The sequence below is a fragment of the Balaenoptera borealis genome (assembly GCF_965194805.1).
Source record: "Balaenoptera borealis genome assembly, chromosome: 3".
Lineage (NCBI taxonomy): Eukaryota > Metazoa > Chordata > Mammalia > Artiodactyla > Balaenopteridae > Balaenoptera > Balaenoptera borealis.
In genome coordinates, this window is record NC_138866.1 from 93,597,767 (window position 1) to 93,616,655 (window position 18,889).

General features: G+C 43.3%; 1 long non-coding RNA gene across 1 annotated transcript in view; it reads left to right on the top strand.

Annotated features, from left to right (window-relative positions):
• LOC309626775 overlaps positions 1 to 18,889 on the top strand; it is a 296,161-nt gene that overhangs the window by 92,652 nt on the left and 184,620 nt on the right. The gene's annotated exons all lie outside the window — the stretch shown is intronic.

An 18,889-nucleotide genomic window follows, 5' to 3' on the forward strand; every position in this document is an offset into this window, starting at 1 on the left:
GATATATTTTTTTCTAGTTTTACTGAGATTTAATTGACATACAGCAGGTGTACAACATAATGATTTGGCTTATATACATCCTGAAATGATTATCAAAATAGGTTTAGTGAGCATCCATCATCTTGTAGAGATACAACACTAAAGAAATAGAAAAAATATATTTTTTCCTTTTGCTGAGAACGCTTAGGATTTACTGTCTTAACAACTTTTATATATAAGGTACAGAAGTATTAATTATCTCTGTCATGTTGCACATTACATCCCTAGTCCTTATTATTGTATAACTGGAAGTTTGTACCTGTTGACCACCTTCATCTAATTCACCCCTCTCCCAAACCCCCACCTCTGGTAGCCACAAATCTGATCTCTTTTGTGTGAGTTTGTTTCTTTGTTTTTGAAGTATAATTGACCTACACAGTATGTTGGTATCTAGACACAACATAGTAATTCAATATTTCTATACAGTTAGAAATGATCACCATGATAAATCTAGCTGTCATCTGTCACTGTACAAAGATACTACATAATTACTGACTATATACCCCAAGTGTACATTTCATAATCATGTCTCATGTATTTTGTGACTGAAAGTTTGTACCTTTTAATCTGCCTCACCTATTTCTTTCTTCCCCCCAACCTCCTCCCCTCTGACAACTATTTGTTTGTTCTCCATATCTACGACTCTATTTCTGTTTGACTACGTTTGTTCATTTGTTTTGGTGTTTAGATTCCACATATGAGTGAAATCATGAGTATTTCTCTTTCTCTGTCCAACTTATTTTCACTTAGCACAGTACCCTCTAGGTCCATCCATTCTGCTGCAAATGGTAAGATTTCATTCTTTTTTATGGCTTAACAATATTCCATTAAACACACACACACACACACACACACCTTCTTTATCCTCATCTATTGATGGGCACTTAAGTTGCTTCCATAATTTGGCTTCAGTGAACATAGGGGTGCATATATCTTTTCTAATTAGTTTTTTGTTTTCTTGGAATAAATACCAGAAGTGGAATTGCTGGATCATATGGTAGCTCTATTTTTAATTTTTTGAGGAATCCCCATATTCTTCTCCATAGTGGCTGTACCAGTTTACATTCCCACCAACAGTGCATGAGGGTTCCCTCTTCCCCACATCCTTGCCAACACTTGTTATTTGTTGTTTTTTTGATAATAGCCATTCTGACAGGTGTGAGGTGATATTGCGGTTTTTGTTTGCATTTCCCTGATGGTTAGTGATGTTGAGCATCTTTTCAAGTGCCTGTTGGTCATCTGTATATCTTCTTTGGCAAAATGTCTTTGCCCATTTTTAAGTAGGTTTTCTTTTTTTTTTTTTTGAGTTATATGAGTTCTTTGTATATTTTGGATATTAGCCCCTTGTCAGATATGTCATTTGAAAATATCTTCTCCCATTCAGTAGTCTTTTTGTTTTATTGATAGTTCCCTTTGCTGCACAAGAGATATTTAGTTTGCTATGGTCCCTATTCTTTATTTTTGCTTTTGTATCGCTTGCCTGAGGTGACATATCCAAAAGAATATTACTAAGACTGAAGTCAAAGAGCATACTGCTTATGTTTTATTCTAGAATTTTTATAGTTTCAGGTCTTAGATTTAAGTCCTTAATCAATTTTGAATTTATTTTTGTATGTGGTGCAGAAAGTAGTCCAGTTTGATTCTTTTGCATGTAGCTGTCTAGTTTTCCCAACACCATTTATTGAAGAGGCTGTCTTTTCCCCATTGTACATTTTTGCCTCTTCTGTGGTAGATTTTTAAAATATTTATTTATCTATTTATCTGGTTGCACCAGGTCTTAGTTGTACACGTGGGCTCCTTAGTTGTGGTTCCAGGGATCCTTTAGTTGGGGCTCGCTGGCTCCTTAGTTGCACCACACAGCCTCCTCAGTTGTGGCATATGAACTCTTAGCTGCGGCATGCATGTGAGATCTAGTTCCCTGACCAGGAATCAAACCCAGGTCCCCTGCATTGGGAGCGTGGAGTCTCATCCACTGCGCCACCAGGGAAGTCCCCTTGTTTTGTAGATTAATCGCCCTTTATGTCTGTTAATATTGGCTTTGTATATTTAGGTCCTCCTTTTTACGTGCATATGTATTTACAATTGTTATATCCTCTTGTTGTATGGCTCCATTTATCATTAAGTAATGTCCTTCTTTGTCTCTTGTTGCAGTCTTTGTTGTAAAGTCTATTTTGTCTGATATAAATATTGCTACCCCACCTTTCTTTTCATTTCCACGTGTGTAGAATATCTTTTCCATCCCCTTACTTTCAAGCTGCATGTGTCTTTAGAGCTGAAATGAATCTGTTGTAGGCTGCATATATGTGGGTCTTGTTTTTGGATCCATTTAGCCACTCTGTGTCTTTTGATTGGAGCATTTAGTCCATTTACATTTAAAGTAATTATTGATAGGTGTGTACTTGTTACCGTTTTGTGGGGTTGTTTTTATGGTTCTCTTTTGTTCCTTTCTTCTTCTTTTGCTCTCTTCTCTTCTGATCTGATGGTTATATGTAGTATTATGTTTGGATTCCTGTCTTTTTAAGTGTGTGTATCTATTACAGATTTTTTGGTTTGTGGTTACCATGAGGTTTAAATATAGCAATCTATGTAAATACATGATTATTTAAAGTTACTGATCTCTTATGTTTGAACACATTTTAACAACCCTGCATTGCCCCCCACCACCACCCCACTTACTGTTTTTGAACTATATTTTAGATCCTTTTGTTTTTCATATCCTTTAACTACTTATTGTAGATATAAAAGATTTTACTACTTTTGTCTTTGAAATCCCACTAGCTTTGTAAGTGGTTTATCTACTACCTTTACTGTATATTTGCCTTTACTAGTGAGATTTTTTTCCTTTGCTAATGAAATTTTCATATTTCTAGTTATTGGGAGTCTTATCCATTTAGAGAAGTCTTTTAAACATCTCTTTTAAAGCTGGTTTTGTGGTGCTGAACTCATTTTTAGCTTTTTCCTGTCTGTAAAACTTTTGCTCTCTCTTTTTTTAATGTGAAGGAAACACTTGTTGGGTATTCTTGGTTGTAGGTTTTCCTCTTTTAAAACTTTAAATGTATCCTGCCACTCCTTGGGCCTGCATAATTTTGCTGAAAAGTCAGCTCATAGTCTATGGGATTTGCCTTGTACGTAACTTGTTGTTTGTTTTTTCCCTTGCTGCTTTTAAATTTCTCTCTTTATCTTTAATTTTTGCCATTTTAATTACAATATTCCTTGGTGTGGTCCTTTTTGGGTTGATTCTATTTGGGACTTTCTGTGCTTCCTGAACCTGGATGTCTCTTTTCTTTCCCAGGGCAGGGAATTTGTCAGTTACTATGTCTTCAAATGTGTTCTCTTCCCCTTTCTTCTCCTTCTGGGACCCCTATAATGTGAATGCTAGTATGCTTAATGTTTTGCCAAACCTCTCTTAAACTGGTAGGTTGGTTTTGTTTCCCAATCTTGGAGAAGTGGCCTTATGTAGGAAATGTCCTATGGGGCCCAGCAGTGCACACCCCTCTGGTCACCTGAGCAATATGCTTTAGGGATATCCTCTTTGTGGACTGCGTGTGTCTGTCTGTTGTGGCAGGCTGACTACTGTGGGTGTGGTGGTTGATGTGGCTGCACCCACGTACGTTTGTTGCCAGGCCCTGCCTTGTGCATAGGCTGCCACCTGTAGGTGGGCAGGGCTGGGAGTGACTGGCTATGGAGCCCTGGGAAAGGGGTCCTTATGCTAATGCTGGTCTGGTGGTGGGCAGAGCTTGGTCCTGGGGTGGCTGGCTGTGGGTCCAGGGCTCCCAGAGTTGGATCAGCCTGTTGATGATGGGGCCATGGCTCAGAAGGAGATGGGCCTGGTGTCCTCCTACTGGTGGGCAGGGCCAATTCCTGACTTGGGTGACTGTGGGGTCTGGGGTGACCCAGAGCTAGTGACAGCATGCTGGTGATTGGGGCCAGATTCTGTCATTGCTGGCTGAGGGGCCCAAGGTGTCCTGGAGCTGGTTCAGGCCTGCTGCTGGGCAAAGCTGGGACCCAGGGCATGGTCGGGAGGTGATACTGGGTTCCTAATGGGTGGGTTGAGTCTTGACACATTGGCTGCAAGGCTGTGGTGGTTCTAGGGCCACTGTCATCCCACTGGTGGTTGGAGCTGGGCCCCAGGGCTTTCTAGGGATTGTTCCCACCCACAGGTGGGTGAGGCCAAGGTCTGGGGCTTGTGCTGGCAAACTAATGGGTGGAGCTGAGTCCTGGCTTCTCTGGCTATGGGGCTGGTATTCCTGGACCTGGTGTTGGCTTACTCGTGGGTGGTGCCGGGGCCCAGGGTGTCCTGGGGGTGGTGCTGGCCCACTGGTGAGTGCCCCAGATCCTAACATAGCTGGCTGCATTCCTTGATGGTCCCAAGGCTGGTGTCCACCCATGCATGAGACCAGGTCCCAGGCCTGGGGTGGCTCATTGGTGGCTGGAGCTGTGTGCTAGGGTCTCTGGCTGCAAGGTCTGGAGTTTCTGGAACAGGTGTTGGCCTGCTTATGGGCAGTGCCAGGGCCAACGGAGTCACAGGGCTGGTGCCGGCACCCTAGTGGGTAGAGCTGGGTCCTGGGTCTCTGGCAGCAGGGCCCTGGGGGTCCCAGAATTGGTGTCAGCCTGCAAGGGCTGGGACCTAACCCCTTGTGGGTGAGGCCAGGTTTAGGGCTAATGTAGGCCTTCTGGTGGGTGGGCTTGGGTCTGATGGCTAGCGTCAGGGTCTTGGAGGTCCTGGGACTTTGCTGACCTCTTGGTGGGTAGGGCCAGTCCTGGGGCTGCTGGGTTCCCAGGGTGTCCTTTGGCAGCAGGCCTGCTGGTGAGTGGGGCAGTATCCCTGCCCAGCTAACTGCCTGGACTGGGGCTTCCCAGAACTGGCACAGACTCGCAAGTGGGCGAGGGCAAGTCCCTGTACTAATAATCTAAACAGAGAATTCCACAATGGTGATTACCAGCACCAGTGAGTGTTCTCTTGGTGGGATGTGCTGTCATTAATGACTGCTGCCAGTGTCTTAAGTCCCTAGGCTGACTTTCAGTTGCCTCCTGCCTCTCTGGGAGGCTCTCCAAGATGAAAAAGTAGGTCTGACCCAGGCTTCTTTCAAATTACTGTTTTAGCCCTTGGTCCTGGAGCATGTGAGATTTTATGTGCGCCCTTTAGGACTGGAGTTTCTCTTCCCGCAGCACACTGGTTCTCTGGAAAATAGCCCCACTAGCCTTAAAGCCAAACGTTCTGGGAGCTCCTCTTCCTTATGTAGGATGCCCAGCTGGGGAGCCCAATGTGGGGTTCAGACGTCTGACTCACTGGGGAAGACATCTGCAATCATAATTATCCTCCCATTAGTGGGTTGCCCACCTGGGATGTAGGGGTCTTAACCATGTCTCCTGTCCCTCCTACCTGTCTCGTTGTGGTTCCTTCTTTATATCTTTAGTTGTAGAAGATCATTTCTGCTAGTCTTCAGACCTTTCTCATCAGTAGTTGCTCTGTAAATAGTCGTAATTTTGGTGTGACCCTGGGAGGAAAGGAGTTCAGGATCTTCTTGGCCACACCCTCCTTCCTATGAGATTGAAGGAATGTGTGAGGATTCTGTAGGCATTCCTTTTGTTAATTTCAATGTGGGCTCTGTGGCTGGCAGCCCTAAGCAGCCTGAGGGCCACTGGGAAGAAGATAAGAATGTGCAGGATGGGGGAGAATTTGGGGGCTGGTAGGGCCAGGCTTGGTCTCGGAAGCAGAGATGATTGGGCCCCAGGAAGAAAGGGGTGCAGGCCAGCCACAGGCAGGAGGGAAGAAGGAGCAGGGACCCAGGGTTGGCTAGGGAAGAGGAGGGGAGGAAGGTCCCTCAGGAGAGCTGATTTGGGGAGCAGACTGAGGCCAAAATTATTCCAATGCCTAAGAATGAACAGAAGGTCTAGGAGAGTCCTACTGCTGTCATACGTTTCTGAAGTATGTTGTACTTATATCCTCAAGTGCTTTTGTTCTTTTTATAAAATTTAAATTATGAAATATGCGTGCACACAACACACAGAGTATTTTGCCAACCATGGACACCCCTCCTATTTGCCACATTGGCTTTAGAACCCCTGCCCGTCACTTTAGAGAACTAGAACTGTACAACTAAGTCCAAGCCCTCACCCCCTCTTCTCTCCGCAGAAGTGCCTATGCTCCAGAACTCAGCCCTCCATCCTTATGTGCATGGTTTTAAATGTGCCCCTGTCCCCTGCAGGAACTCTGATGGGAGTGTCTGTAATCAGAGTCCATGGCACTGCAGAGAGAGCCAAGGCTGGATACACAGGTTCAGAGACAGGTGCTTCTGGGTAGGAGGGGTTGCTCAGGACATGGAAGCCTTGGGGAGCTCCGAGTGCCTGAGGACATGCGGAAGCAAGGGGTCTTGAGGGCTGGCACTTGGGAGACCAGGGCTGTGGAAAACCTGTAGGTGGTGGGTCTGCAGGGGTGGATTTCCCCAGTGAATTGCAGGGAGATTATGGTGTAAACCCTCCCAGTGACCTCATGTGTGACCCCTTTCTGTGACCCATAGGCCATCGGAAAAATGGCGAAGATAATGAAATGCCCGGAAACCAGTGAAGGCTCTGCAATGTGCATGTGCTGGTTGGTGTGTGTGGTGCAGGAGGTGGGGAAGGGTGCCGTGGGCTTCTGCTTACTCCCCCAATGCTGCTCTCAGCACAGGAAGGGATGCATCTGGGCCTCTTGCCCCGCTTTTCTGTTTTTCTCAAACGCTGGGACTGAAATGTAGACGGCAGAGACTTGCACGTGTGTGGAATAATTAGTGACCCAATTATCCCATTTTATTGAACCAAAGACACTCACCAACACTGTGTCAGGCACTGAGGAGCGTACAGAGGTGACCAGTTTAAAGTTTCTTGCCCCAGGAGGTTCACAGTGTCTGGGGACAAAGGCCTGGGTCCCAGCCCCAGGGAGAGGCTGCCACGGGAGAGAGATCCAGGCCAGTGTGAAGGACCACAAATGTGTTCGAGGTTCCTGCTGATGGGTTGAGAAGAGCTTCCCCAAGGAGAGGCGCTGAGATAGGAGAAGACTTCTTTGGGTACAAAGGGGCTTTTAAGCTGAGAGTCAGCAGGAGTGAAAGCAGGAGGGGATGAAAGGTACATAGAGGAGGGCGCATGAGTGGTGAGCTGGAAAGGAGCACCTTTGGTGACAGAAATGGCCAATGGGCAATCCTTGGAGTCCCCCACCCATAGGGGCCCCTGTAGGCTTCTTCATGGCATTGTGTGGGGTGGAGGCAATTGCAGGCCTCAGCAGCCTGAGTAACCAGGAGACCTCCTTAATGGGAGCTCATGGATTTTACTACTTATTAACTTCCCCTGCTGGCGCACAGGGTCTTAGCAGCTATTTCAAGGTTCCCTCTTCCCTCAAAGATTTCTGGGCATTCTGGGTGTGTCTGATGTGACGCCAGGCCTTTGCTGATCCATAATGAGGATCTCCCTGCTTCTCCCTATCCCTCCCACTGAACCCTAGTTTGCCAGTGAGTCAGAACCCCAGTTGTATACATGGTTAAAGTCTTTTCTCAAAAGGTCTTCGGGTCCATGTCTTTCAGGAGATGCAACTAGATGCTGGGATGCTTCACCTCACACCACCCATGAAAGGTTTCCAAATCTGCTTGTGGCCCCAGCTGGAACTCCTGATGCAGATGAAGAGAGGGAGGGTGGGCATGACACAACCTTGGTTGAGCACATGCTATAATGGCAGGATCAGGGCCTCTTAGGCATCTCATCTCATTACATCCAATGTGGGGTACATTCTATCCTCATTTTTTAGATGGGGAAACTGAGACTTACTATTTCCATGATAGCAAAACTTGTACAGCTGGAAAGCAGCAGAACTGGCCAGGTCTATCTGGCTCAGAAGCCCCTTCCATCACACCTTCTTGTCTTTCTTCTCCGCTTACCTCCCAATGTTGTAGAGAAGGAAGTACAGCTGACAATATGGTCACACACAGTCTCTGAGCCAAGACTGGCATTTGGGGAGCTCTCTACCAGCAGACCTTTGTTCTTCTCCCAACTCTCCACAGCCCTTCTCTGGGCCTCAGGTCTCTGATCTATAGAATGGAAGTGTTATTCTGCTCATCTGCATGGTCCTTTCAGCGGTGACAGGTCGTGATTTGTGCTCTGCCCCCCCTCACCCACATCAGGGATGGTCAGGAGACCCTCGAAAGATGCCAGTCACGTGGTGGAGTGCCATGAGCCATGCCTGAGCATCTGGACAGTGGAAAGACTTCCTGGGTGGACCTGGGCTGCTTCCCCAGAAAGAGGAGCCAGCAGTGGTGACTGGAGAATCTGGGGCAGATAAAGGGTTCTGCCTTCAGGTTTGGGGGGCCTTATTTTATGTTCAAAGGAGCGTATTTTCTTCTTTTTATCCTACACCTAGCCAGCTTTACAGTAGGAAGTAAACAAGCAAGTAGACAAATCTATAAGATATAATTCTGATTGGCAAAAGCAAGGTGTAGCTGATTTCTAAGGAGACTTGGCTGCCAGTAACCAGCTGTGAGACCGTGGACAAGTCACTTCATTTCTCTGGGCCTCTGCTTCCTTTTTTGGTCAGGAGTTGCCTGGATTAGGTACTGGGTGGTCTGACATTCCTTGGCTTTGTGAATGAAATGGTAAATATGAGTAGCATCAGGGCCAGCTCCATGGGCATGTGAAGTGTGCAGTCACATGGGGTCCTGTACTTAGAAGAGCCCCATGCTTGGATTAATGTTCTGCTCTTACTGTCTTGATTTTAATACTTTTTTTTTTTTTTGAGCAAAGGGCCTCAGATTTTAATTTTGCTCTGGGTCCCACAGATTGTGAAGCCGGTCCTGGCTGGCAGTGGCTGTCCTCTGTTCGAAGCACCTGGAGCCCTCTACCAAGTTGTGAGGTGGGGATGTTTCCCCTGGCCCTTCATATGACCTTTCGAATCCTCTTCTGTCCCCTGGAGCTAAGGCCTCCTGCAGACACGGGCTACTACTCCAGGGTCTATATCGTGTCCTTCTGCATGTGCCCATCTATGGCTCCCCCCACCAGCACCCGCACTTCTTCCCGCTCCTTTTAGTGACCCAAGCTCTGTGCTTTCCCATGGTAGGGGCTTAGTGAACATTTGTGGACTAGGTAGTTGTGTAAATGTGTGATTGGTTAGTGTGTTAGTGAAACAGCTGAGCAAATGTCCTGGTGGAAGGCGCCCTGGTCTAAGAATCAGTTCTGGGCTCTGCTCATGACACTCCCTGAGCCTCCTTTGCCTAAGGAGCAAGAGAGGGGCTTGGGGAGATAGTTGGAGCTCTCCACCAGCACTGCCACTCTGAGACAGGCCTTGCCGGCACCTCTGCCGTCATGTCACCATGTCCACCTGACACAGACACCTGTTCTGGAGAAAGTCACCTCAACTGACCAAATGACGAGAGGTTGTACATGTTCTCCTCCGGTAGACCTCTGAGGACCCACACGTCATGTAGGAGCAGGATGTAATGTGGTGTTGAGGAGAGAGATTAGGGAGGAGATAGAGGTGGTGTAGAGATGAGAGTGATTTCCTAAATTCCATTTTGAAGTCAGTTTTCAAAATCAGAGACTTGGAGAATACCCCTCTCCCCACAAAGAAATGCCAGATTGTGAGAGACAGGAAATGTCCATCGAGAATTCCATTTTTCAAAGACAGGATCTGGAAGGTAATAGCCTGGCCTCCTGCTCTCGGGGACTGGAAGCTGAGTGGATGTTCTTTAGGCATCAAGCAGCTGGGCTGACACGATTTTGACTGGCTATTTACTTACAATATGGCCAATGAAAAAATTAATCAATCTAAGCAGTAAATGGAAACTTTTATTTGAGCCAACTGAGGTTTATAACCAAGGAGACAGTCTCTGCAAAAGTTCTGAGAACTGTTTCAAAGAGTCACGGTGGGAGGTCAGCGTATATGTGATTTTGGTGAAGGGGTACGTGCAATGAAGCACTCATTTCAGTATAGGATTGCTAGTATTCATGAGAAACAAAGAGTTAATGGCTTCAGTGCTTTTCTGACTATTTGAAGATGCAAGAAACTGGGTACATAAAAAAATTTCTTTGGAAAATATCAAATTATCTGAAGGCCTGTGCCTGAATTCCATTCAGTGGGTACTGTAGGTGAGTGACTGCAGTGGCTAATGACTTGATTCTTGTCGAACTGGATGGTGGGCAACCCTCTTTATTTTACAATCACTTTCCTTTTGGTCTTAATTTCAACCAAGTTTTGGTAGGCATTTCATGACCAATTTGTCCTAAGGTGCCAGGAAGCTTCATTCCCATGTCATGTGAGGATTTTGTTATTACTTATTACTAGACTAGGCTCTGTTAACAGTAGCCAAGTCTCTGGACTGCCTGTCTTACTAGTCTGTTATGGTGCAGGAAATGGTTCCCTCTTGTGTTTCTTCCCATATCTAGAGTTACACTATTGAGATCATTTATCTTCTAGGACTATATATTTGGTGAATAATTTCAGGTTGCCTAATCATCATTCATTTTATCTGAGGCTCAGTCACATGTTTAGTAATGGAAGAAACAATCATCTTGTAAATAGGCAGATACAGGTAATATAGCTAATAACATTGGTGAGATCATAAGTAAGTATTTAAGCTAAGGACTTCCATTAAGTTTGGTCCAGTATCTCCCCAGGTTGTCTGACCAGTCTGACCTGCACCAACCACTATCATTAAGGGAAATGATATATTGGCTTTGTACATAAAGTATTCCAAAGATGTTTACATGTACAAGGTGAATGGTGGGTCATTATAACCATTACAGGAATGAGAAAGAAATGTTATCTTCTAAGTAGTTACGTGATTGGCGTCAGAAGAAGAAAAAGTGATCTTTATGGTTAAGCAGGTATTTCTGCCATTGGGGAGGTCTGGTTAATGCATAATGCAGATGCACAATGCACATTAGAGAGGAGGAAAGGGGCCAAAGGGCAGAGAAAAAGCTTTATGTTGAAATTTTTCTGGTCTTGCCTTAAAATGTGAATTTTTATTTTACCAACTTCAGTCAATTTACTGTTGAGGTATTAAAGTGAACTCAGAAAGCAGTTAACAGCAAAATCATCTCCTTTATTTCAAGGGGATTATTTGTAGAAATCTTGCTTTAATATACCAACTATATCTCCTCACAGGAGGGCCTTAGTCGTATTTCATTCCAGGGGAAGCTCTCAATTCCTTTCCTTTGCTTGTGAAAAAGCTCTTTAGCCTCCCAATAGTCATCTCCCCCTGACATCTGAAGGAAAACAGGTCTGTTTCCTAGTGAGTTTGGTCTGAGAAGGGGCAACAGTGGGGAAAGCACAGCTGTTTCTGTGTTGCCTTTGAGCTAAGTCTATAGACATTTGAAAGTCTAGGCTGAGATATCATAAGAGGAAGTGGACTGTCTGTGCACCAAGAGACCCCAGAAGGGCATTGCCATGGAGGATTGACTATCATCTAAGTTTTGAACTCTGCCTTGTGGGCTTGTGCATATGTCTTCCCCACTCTCAGCACCTGTCAGTCCACTCAGGCTGATGGAGTTTGCAGAGACAAACTCCAAGCCTAAATGTCAATGTGCTGATTGATAATAAGAAAGTGTAACTGCCAGATGGACTGCACATTCAGGCACTCTCTGTCTGCAGGTACACAGAAAGGCAGATGAGAATCACACTGTCTCTTGATGAGCATGAGAGAGGGGAAAGAGGATTTAGTTATAGGATGTGGGTTCATTTAATGGCACCAGATTTCAGCAGCCCTACAGACCCATCTCCCCGGGAGGGACGTGTTCTTCCAGGTGGAACAGAGCTTGTGAGGCCCTGACAAGTCCCCTTCTTCCAGCACAGCGCATGAGTGAGCACTGCCAGTAACTACCTTACCTGGTTTCCACGGCTGACCAGCTTTCTTCAGATTGATTCAGTCTTTCTGAAACTATGTTAATACTATCTGGTCTTGTTTGAATGGGAACCAGGCTGCCTAGGGTATCTGTTGTGGATCAGGTTCTCTGGAGAGCAGACTCTGAGGCAGAGATTCGTGTGCATTGGGAGTGCTCTTGGGATGAACACCTATGGTGGAGTGAAGGAAGCAGGATTAGGAAGAGGGAGCTGAATGGCCATGCAGAGTGACAAGGTCAGCCAGTCCCATGGGAGGCCCTGGAGCTGGAGTGGTCCCTTAGAGTTGTTCTGTATCAAGGTAAGGGACCCAGGCTTTGTTCCCTGCATCCATCACTGGATGTGGGTTATCACCAGATGTGGGTTATGGGAAGGGGTCATGGCTTTGGGTGAGGTCGCTCTCTTCAAATGAGAGCAAGTCCTAGAGGAAAATTCATCTGAGCCATAAGATGCCAACACTCCTGCAGCTAGGGCAATAGATGCCTCAGTTGTACAACTTATACTCCTTCAGTCCACACTGTGACTTGTGAATATGAACCCTGATCCCAGAGCCTGATTCACAGTGACTGTTGAGCCCCGTACAAGCCCAGCCATGTCCATGCAGCGGCATGTGAGATGAGAGTCAGAAGTGGCTGCATGGGATTTCATTCATTTGAAACCTTATTATTAGTGGTTATTGCCTCAGGCATCCTCAGGGATGGTAAATCCACAGGGTGGAGGGAACATATGGCCATCACATCCAGTGGTGTGGTCGGAATCTGGGTTATTACCACACTAACCATACACCTCCTCTCCCACCGTGCAGAGGGACTGCTATCCCTGAGCCCTCCATTCATTCTTCTGTGTCTTTCCACCTGTATCTCCCTGTGCCTGGGATGCTCTCTGCCTAACCTTAGCCCACCTCTAGCTGATAAACTTCTTCAGGGTCATCTTTCAGGCCAGCTCTTTCCATTGCCTAGCAGAGTTTCTCATGCCCTCTCTGAGACCGCAGAGCACCTGTTACCCCTGCTTCAGGCTGCTCTCTCCGTAATTGTGGGTCTGCTGGTCTTTCTTCTGCTGAGCTCCTTAAGGCCAGGGACTGGATCTCACCCCATATGTATATCTGAGCACAGAGCCATACAGACTCGGTGTATGAACTGAATGGATGAAGGAAGGAACTTGAAAGCTTTGAGTCAGGAATGAAGGAGAGCAGTCAGGCTGAAGAGAAGGCATGGTGGATTGAATTAGAAAGAGTTCATGTCAGGAAGCCCAGCAGGGAAGCTCCTCATCCTTCTTGACCTGAGCTGCACAGTTTCACCTGAAACCTTCTGTCAATACGCCCTTTCCCATGACCACAGGTGGTACCGCCCTCATTTCTCTACCCTGTGCCCAGTGCTGTGGCTGAATATACCAGCAGTCAGTGCCCAGTCAAAATGTGTTTAATAAATAAGGAGAAAGGGTTAGTTTATTTTGAAAGCAAAAATGATAGGCTTGGATGACAGGCTGTAGTAGTTGGAGAACAAGGAGGGCACGTGTCACAGGCGAAGGCAGGTTTGAAGGTGGAAGAATCAAGTAAATCAGGTTTGAACATAGAGTACTATCAGCTCACAGGGTCCATACACTGAATACGGATATTTAGGTCAACAAAGCAGCACTCTAGTTAAGAGAAAATGTGGAAATCGTATTGCAGAGCAGAAGAGGAGCATGGCACATAGATCAGGTGAGAGCTCCTGTTCTGTTTGTGTTGCTTCACCTTAAATACTGCAAGCAATTTTTCAAGATCTTTCAAATACCATGTGCTTCTATTCAGAAATGACGAGTATGGGTTTCCTGCCCAGACTGCCCTGGCCTCTCAGTGGCTGTCCCTCAGAACCTTCCTTTGCTGTTTCCCATGTAGAAATGTTCACTAAGTGTCCACAGAGGCTCACTTGCCTCCCTGCAGAGCACCTGCTTTTTGATAAGCTACAAAATTAGCCTCACCATATTCTAGCTCCATAAAAATAGATTTCTCTTTGTAAAACACCACACAAAACTTCATTATATAAAACAGTTGAAAATATACCAAAGATGTATATATATATAAGGAGTGGAAAAACCATTCAGAATAAACATACAGACAAATGTAGCGACTTGTTTTTTTCTCTAACCGGGCACTATCCTGCCTGACTTTTCCTGAGAAACTCATCCCTCCAGGGGTTCTAGCTGGCTCTCTTTCTGAGTTCTGTCCATCTGCCTCAGTTTCTGTTCTAGGATTTTGTGAAGTTTATTTCTGCCTTTTCTGAGGTTTGAAAGAAACTGCACTGTTTTCGTCTTTCTTCCTACATAGATTTTCACACAAAACACAGGGACGAAAGCCTTGTGGTAGGGGTGACTTCTTGAACCAGTTGAAGATGGACCGAGAAGGTTGTTTAAGCTGCCTGAACAGAATCACTGATTTTGTGGAGCTGGGGTGAGCCATCAAACTGATGCACTGCACTGATCTCATATTTCTTGTAAAATGAGGATTATCATAACATCTCCCTCATGAGGTTGTTTTAAGATTAGGTAAGAAGAGGACACAAAATGTTCTTTAGCTTTTGTATGTAGACCTAGATTCATTTTCTACTACTGTGTGTTGGTGACTGATATAGAAAGAAATAAAATTTTCTTCCTTCCATTAAGTGATATAAACTTAGGGAACTTTTGAACTATTTAACTATTTATAAACATTTAACTGTGTACGAGCAGCAATCAGAAGATGGTAGAAAAGAATTCATTTGCAATAGTAACAAAACAGATAAAATACCCCCCCAAATAAATGTAATGATCTAAATAGATATATATCAAAAACACATTTAATACAGTGGAGAAAAGACAGCCTCTTCAATAAGTGGTGGTGGGAAAACTGGACAGCTACATGTAAAAGAATGAAATTAGAACACTCCCTAACACCATACACAAAAATAAACTCTAAGTGGATTAAAGACCTAAATGTAAGGCCAGACACTATCAAACTCTTAGAGGAAAACATAGGCAGAACACTGTATGACATAAATCACAGCAAGATCCTTTTTGACCCACCTCCTAGAGAAATGGAAATAAAAACAAAAATAAACAAATGGGACCTACTGAAACTTAAAACGTTTTGCACAGCAAAGGAAACCATAAACAAGATGAAAAGACAACCCTCAGAATGGCAGAAAATATTTTCAAATGAAGCAACTGACAAAGGATTAATCTCCAAAATTTATAAGCAGCTCATGCAGCTCAATATCAAAAAAACAAACAACCCAATCCAAAAATGGGCAGAAGACCTAAATAGATATTTCCCCAAAGAAGATATACAGATTGCTAACAAGCACATGAAAGAATGCTCAACATCATTAATCATTAGAGAAATGCAAATCAAAACTACAATGAGATATCATCTCACACCGGTCAGAATGGCCATCATCAAAAAATCTAGAAACAATAAATGCTGGAGAGGGTGTGGAGAAAAGGGAACACTCTTGCACTGTTGGTGGGAATGTAAATTGATACAGCCACTATGGAGAACAGTATGGAGGTTCCTTAAAAAACTACAAATAGAACTACCATACGACCCAGCAATCCCACTACTGGGCATATACCTTGAGAAAACCATAGGTCAAAAAGAGTCATGTACCAAAATGTTCATTGCAGCTCTATTTACAATAGCCAGGACATGGAAGCAACCTAAATGTCCATCGACAGATGAATGGATAAAGAAGATGTGGCACATATATACAATGGAATATTACTCAGCCATAAAAAGAAATGAAATGGAGGTATTTGTAATGAGGTGGATGGAGTTAGAGTCTGTCATACAGAGTGAAGTAAGTCAGAAAGAGAAAAACAAATGCAGTATGCTAACACATATATACGGAATCTAAGGAAAAAAAAAAAAAAAGACCATGAAGAACCTAGTGGCAAGACGGGAATAAAGACACAGACCTACTAGAGAATGGACTTGAGGGTATGGGGAGGGGGTGGGGTGAGATGTGACAGGGTGAGAGAGTGTTATGGACATATATACACTACCAAATGTAAAATAGATAGCTAGTGGGAAGCAGCCGCATAGCACAGGGAGATCAGCTCGGTGCTTTGTGACCACCTAGATGGGTGGGATGGGGAGGGTGGGAGGGAGGGAGATGCAAGAGGGAAGAGAAATGGGAACATATTGTATATGTATAACTGATTCACTTTGTTATAAAGCAGAAGCTAACACACCATTGTAAGGCAATTATACTTCAATAAAGATGTTTAAAAAAAAAAAAAAAAAAAAGGAGAAAGGGCCACACAAAACTGGGAAAAACGCTTACAACCTGTGTAACTGATAAGGGGCTATCTTCCATAATATATTTCTTTATTCCAAAGTTATTTATTCATATGTAAAAAAACTTCTGCAAGTAAATATGAAATAGACAAATAAGAACAAAGTTATCAAAAAAGGAAATATAAATGATTCAAACATGAAAAGATGTTCAACTTCAGTGTATAATAATAGAAGTGCTAAGAATGCCAAGAATAGAAACAATCCAAGTGCCCATCAACAGATGATTGGCTTAAGAAGATGTGGCATATGTATATATATGCATACATATACACACAGTAGAATATTACTCAGCCATAAAAAGAATGACGTATTGCCATTTGCAGTAACATGGATGGACCTAGAGAATATTATACTTAGTGAAGTAAGTCAGACAGCAAGACAAATATTGTATGATATCACCTATATGTGGAATCTAAATAATAATACAAATGAATCTATATGCAAAATAGAAACAGACTAACAGACATAGAAAACAAACTTATGGTTACCAAAGGGGAAAGGGAGGAAGAGAGGGATAAATTAAGACTATGGGATTAACAGATACAAACTACTATACATAATATAGATAAGCAATAAGGTTTTACTATATAGCACAGGGAATTATATTCAATATCTTATAATAACCTATAATGGAATATAATCTAAAAATATATATATAACTGAATCACATTGCTGTACACCTGAAACTAATACAATACTGTAGATCAACTATACTTCAGTTCAAACAAATTCACTTAAACATGGAGATACCACTACACACCTATTAGAATGGCTAAAATCCAGAGCAATGACAGCACTGAATGCTGGGAGGGTGTGGAGCATCAGGAACTCTCATTCATTACTGGTGAGAATGTAAAATGGTATAATCCCTATGGAAGACAGTTTGGTGGTTTCTTACAAAACTAAACATAGTCTTACCATACAGTCCAGCAATTGTGCTCCTTGATACTTACCCAAAGGAGTTGAAACTTATGTCCACACAAAAACCTGCACACAAATGTTTATAGCATTTTTGTTCAAAATTGCCAAAACTTGGAAGCAACCAGTATGTCCCTCAGCAGGTGAATGGATAAATAGACTGTGATACATCCAGACAATGAAATATTATTCAGCACTAAAAGGGGGGGAAAAAAAAAGAACTATCAAGCCATGAAAGACATGGAGGAAGCTTAAATGCGTGTTACTAAGGGAAAGAAGCTAGATTATAAAGGCTACATACTGTATGATTCCAACTATATGATATTCTGGAAAAAGCAAAACTATGAAGACAGTGAAAGAATCAGTGGTTGCCAGGGGTTATTGGGGAGGGAGAGAACAGAAGCTTTTGGGGACAGTGAAATTACTATGTATGATACTATAGTGGTGGATACGTGTCATTATACATTTGTCCAAACCCGTAGAACAAATACCACTAAGAGTGAACCCTAATGTAAACTATGGACTTTGGGTGATTATGATGTGTCAGTGCACATTCAATGATTTTAGTACATGTACTTACTACACTGGTGGGGAATGTTGATAGTTTAGGAGACTGTGTGGTTGGGATATAGGAGGTAAATGAGAACTCTCTATTTCCCACAATTTGCTGTGAACTTAAAACTTTTCTAAAAAATAAAGTCTTTTTAAAAAAATTTTTAAAAAAAGAAATGCGATTAAACATATGATGAGATACCTTTTAAAAAACCTATGAGATTAGCAAAGACTGTCAACCTAGAAAAACCAAGGGACTTTTTCAAAGGTGAAGGCTTGTGAGCCAGACAAACGGATTCTATGCTTCGAAGAATTGCTCTGTTTGGATTTTGGACTTCTTGAAGAAAGGTAGATGTCTGTGAAGTAAACTGGCATTTAAAAATAGAGTTTGCAACAATACTGCAATTACAATTGTTGCAGGCAAAAATCATCAGTAGATGCTAAAAGTAGTGGAAAAGTCATGATTGAGATACAGTATTTATACAGTCTCAAACTATCTCCCTATAAGCTACTTACTAATAACAAAGTGAGAAGTAGTAACTGTACAGTAGTGAATCCAGGCAGCCACCATCCTGTAAGGAAGCCCAACTGGCCACATGTAGAAGTTCTGAGGCTCCCAGTAACAGACATCAAGTAGGTGATGTATGTGAGTAAAGGAGCCTTCAGAAGATTCTAGCCTTTAGACTTCAAGTTTTCCAGCTGAGAAGTCCAACATCATGGAGCAGAGACAAGCCATTACTGATGTACCTTGTCCAAATTCCTAAACCCCAGAATCCATGAGCATAATGAATGGCTGATCAATGGTGGTGAGTTTGGGGATAATTTGTTATGTAGCCCTAGTAACTGGAACAGGTGGCATCTGCCAGATTTCTCCACCATAAAGTTACCATTTTTTCCTTTGTAAGAAGTAAATAATTTGCTAGGAAATACTTTGAGACTAGATAAATACCTGTTCCTAATTAAGTTTTCACCCTTATCAAACTAGTTTTAGTGTCCTTTGATGATTTTTTAATTCCATCATTCCTTCTGTATTTATTAGTTAGCATTTTTCTATAAGGAAGAGTTTTATCCGTTCCCCTACTTATGAATGTATGTATGTATCTATTCATAACTGTGTGATCTTATGGATTCTTATTTTATACAGTGGAATATAACACACTTTTATTATTGATGCTCAAATTGTTGCAGATTTGGCCAGTAGAAGTTCCTCT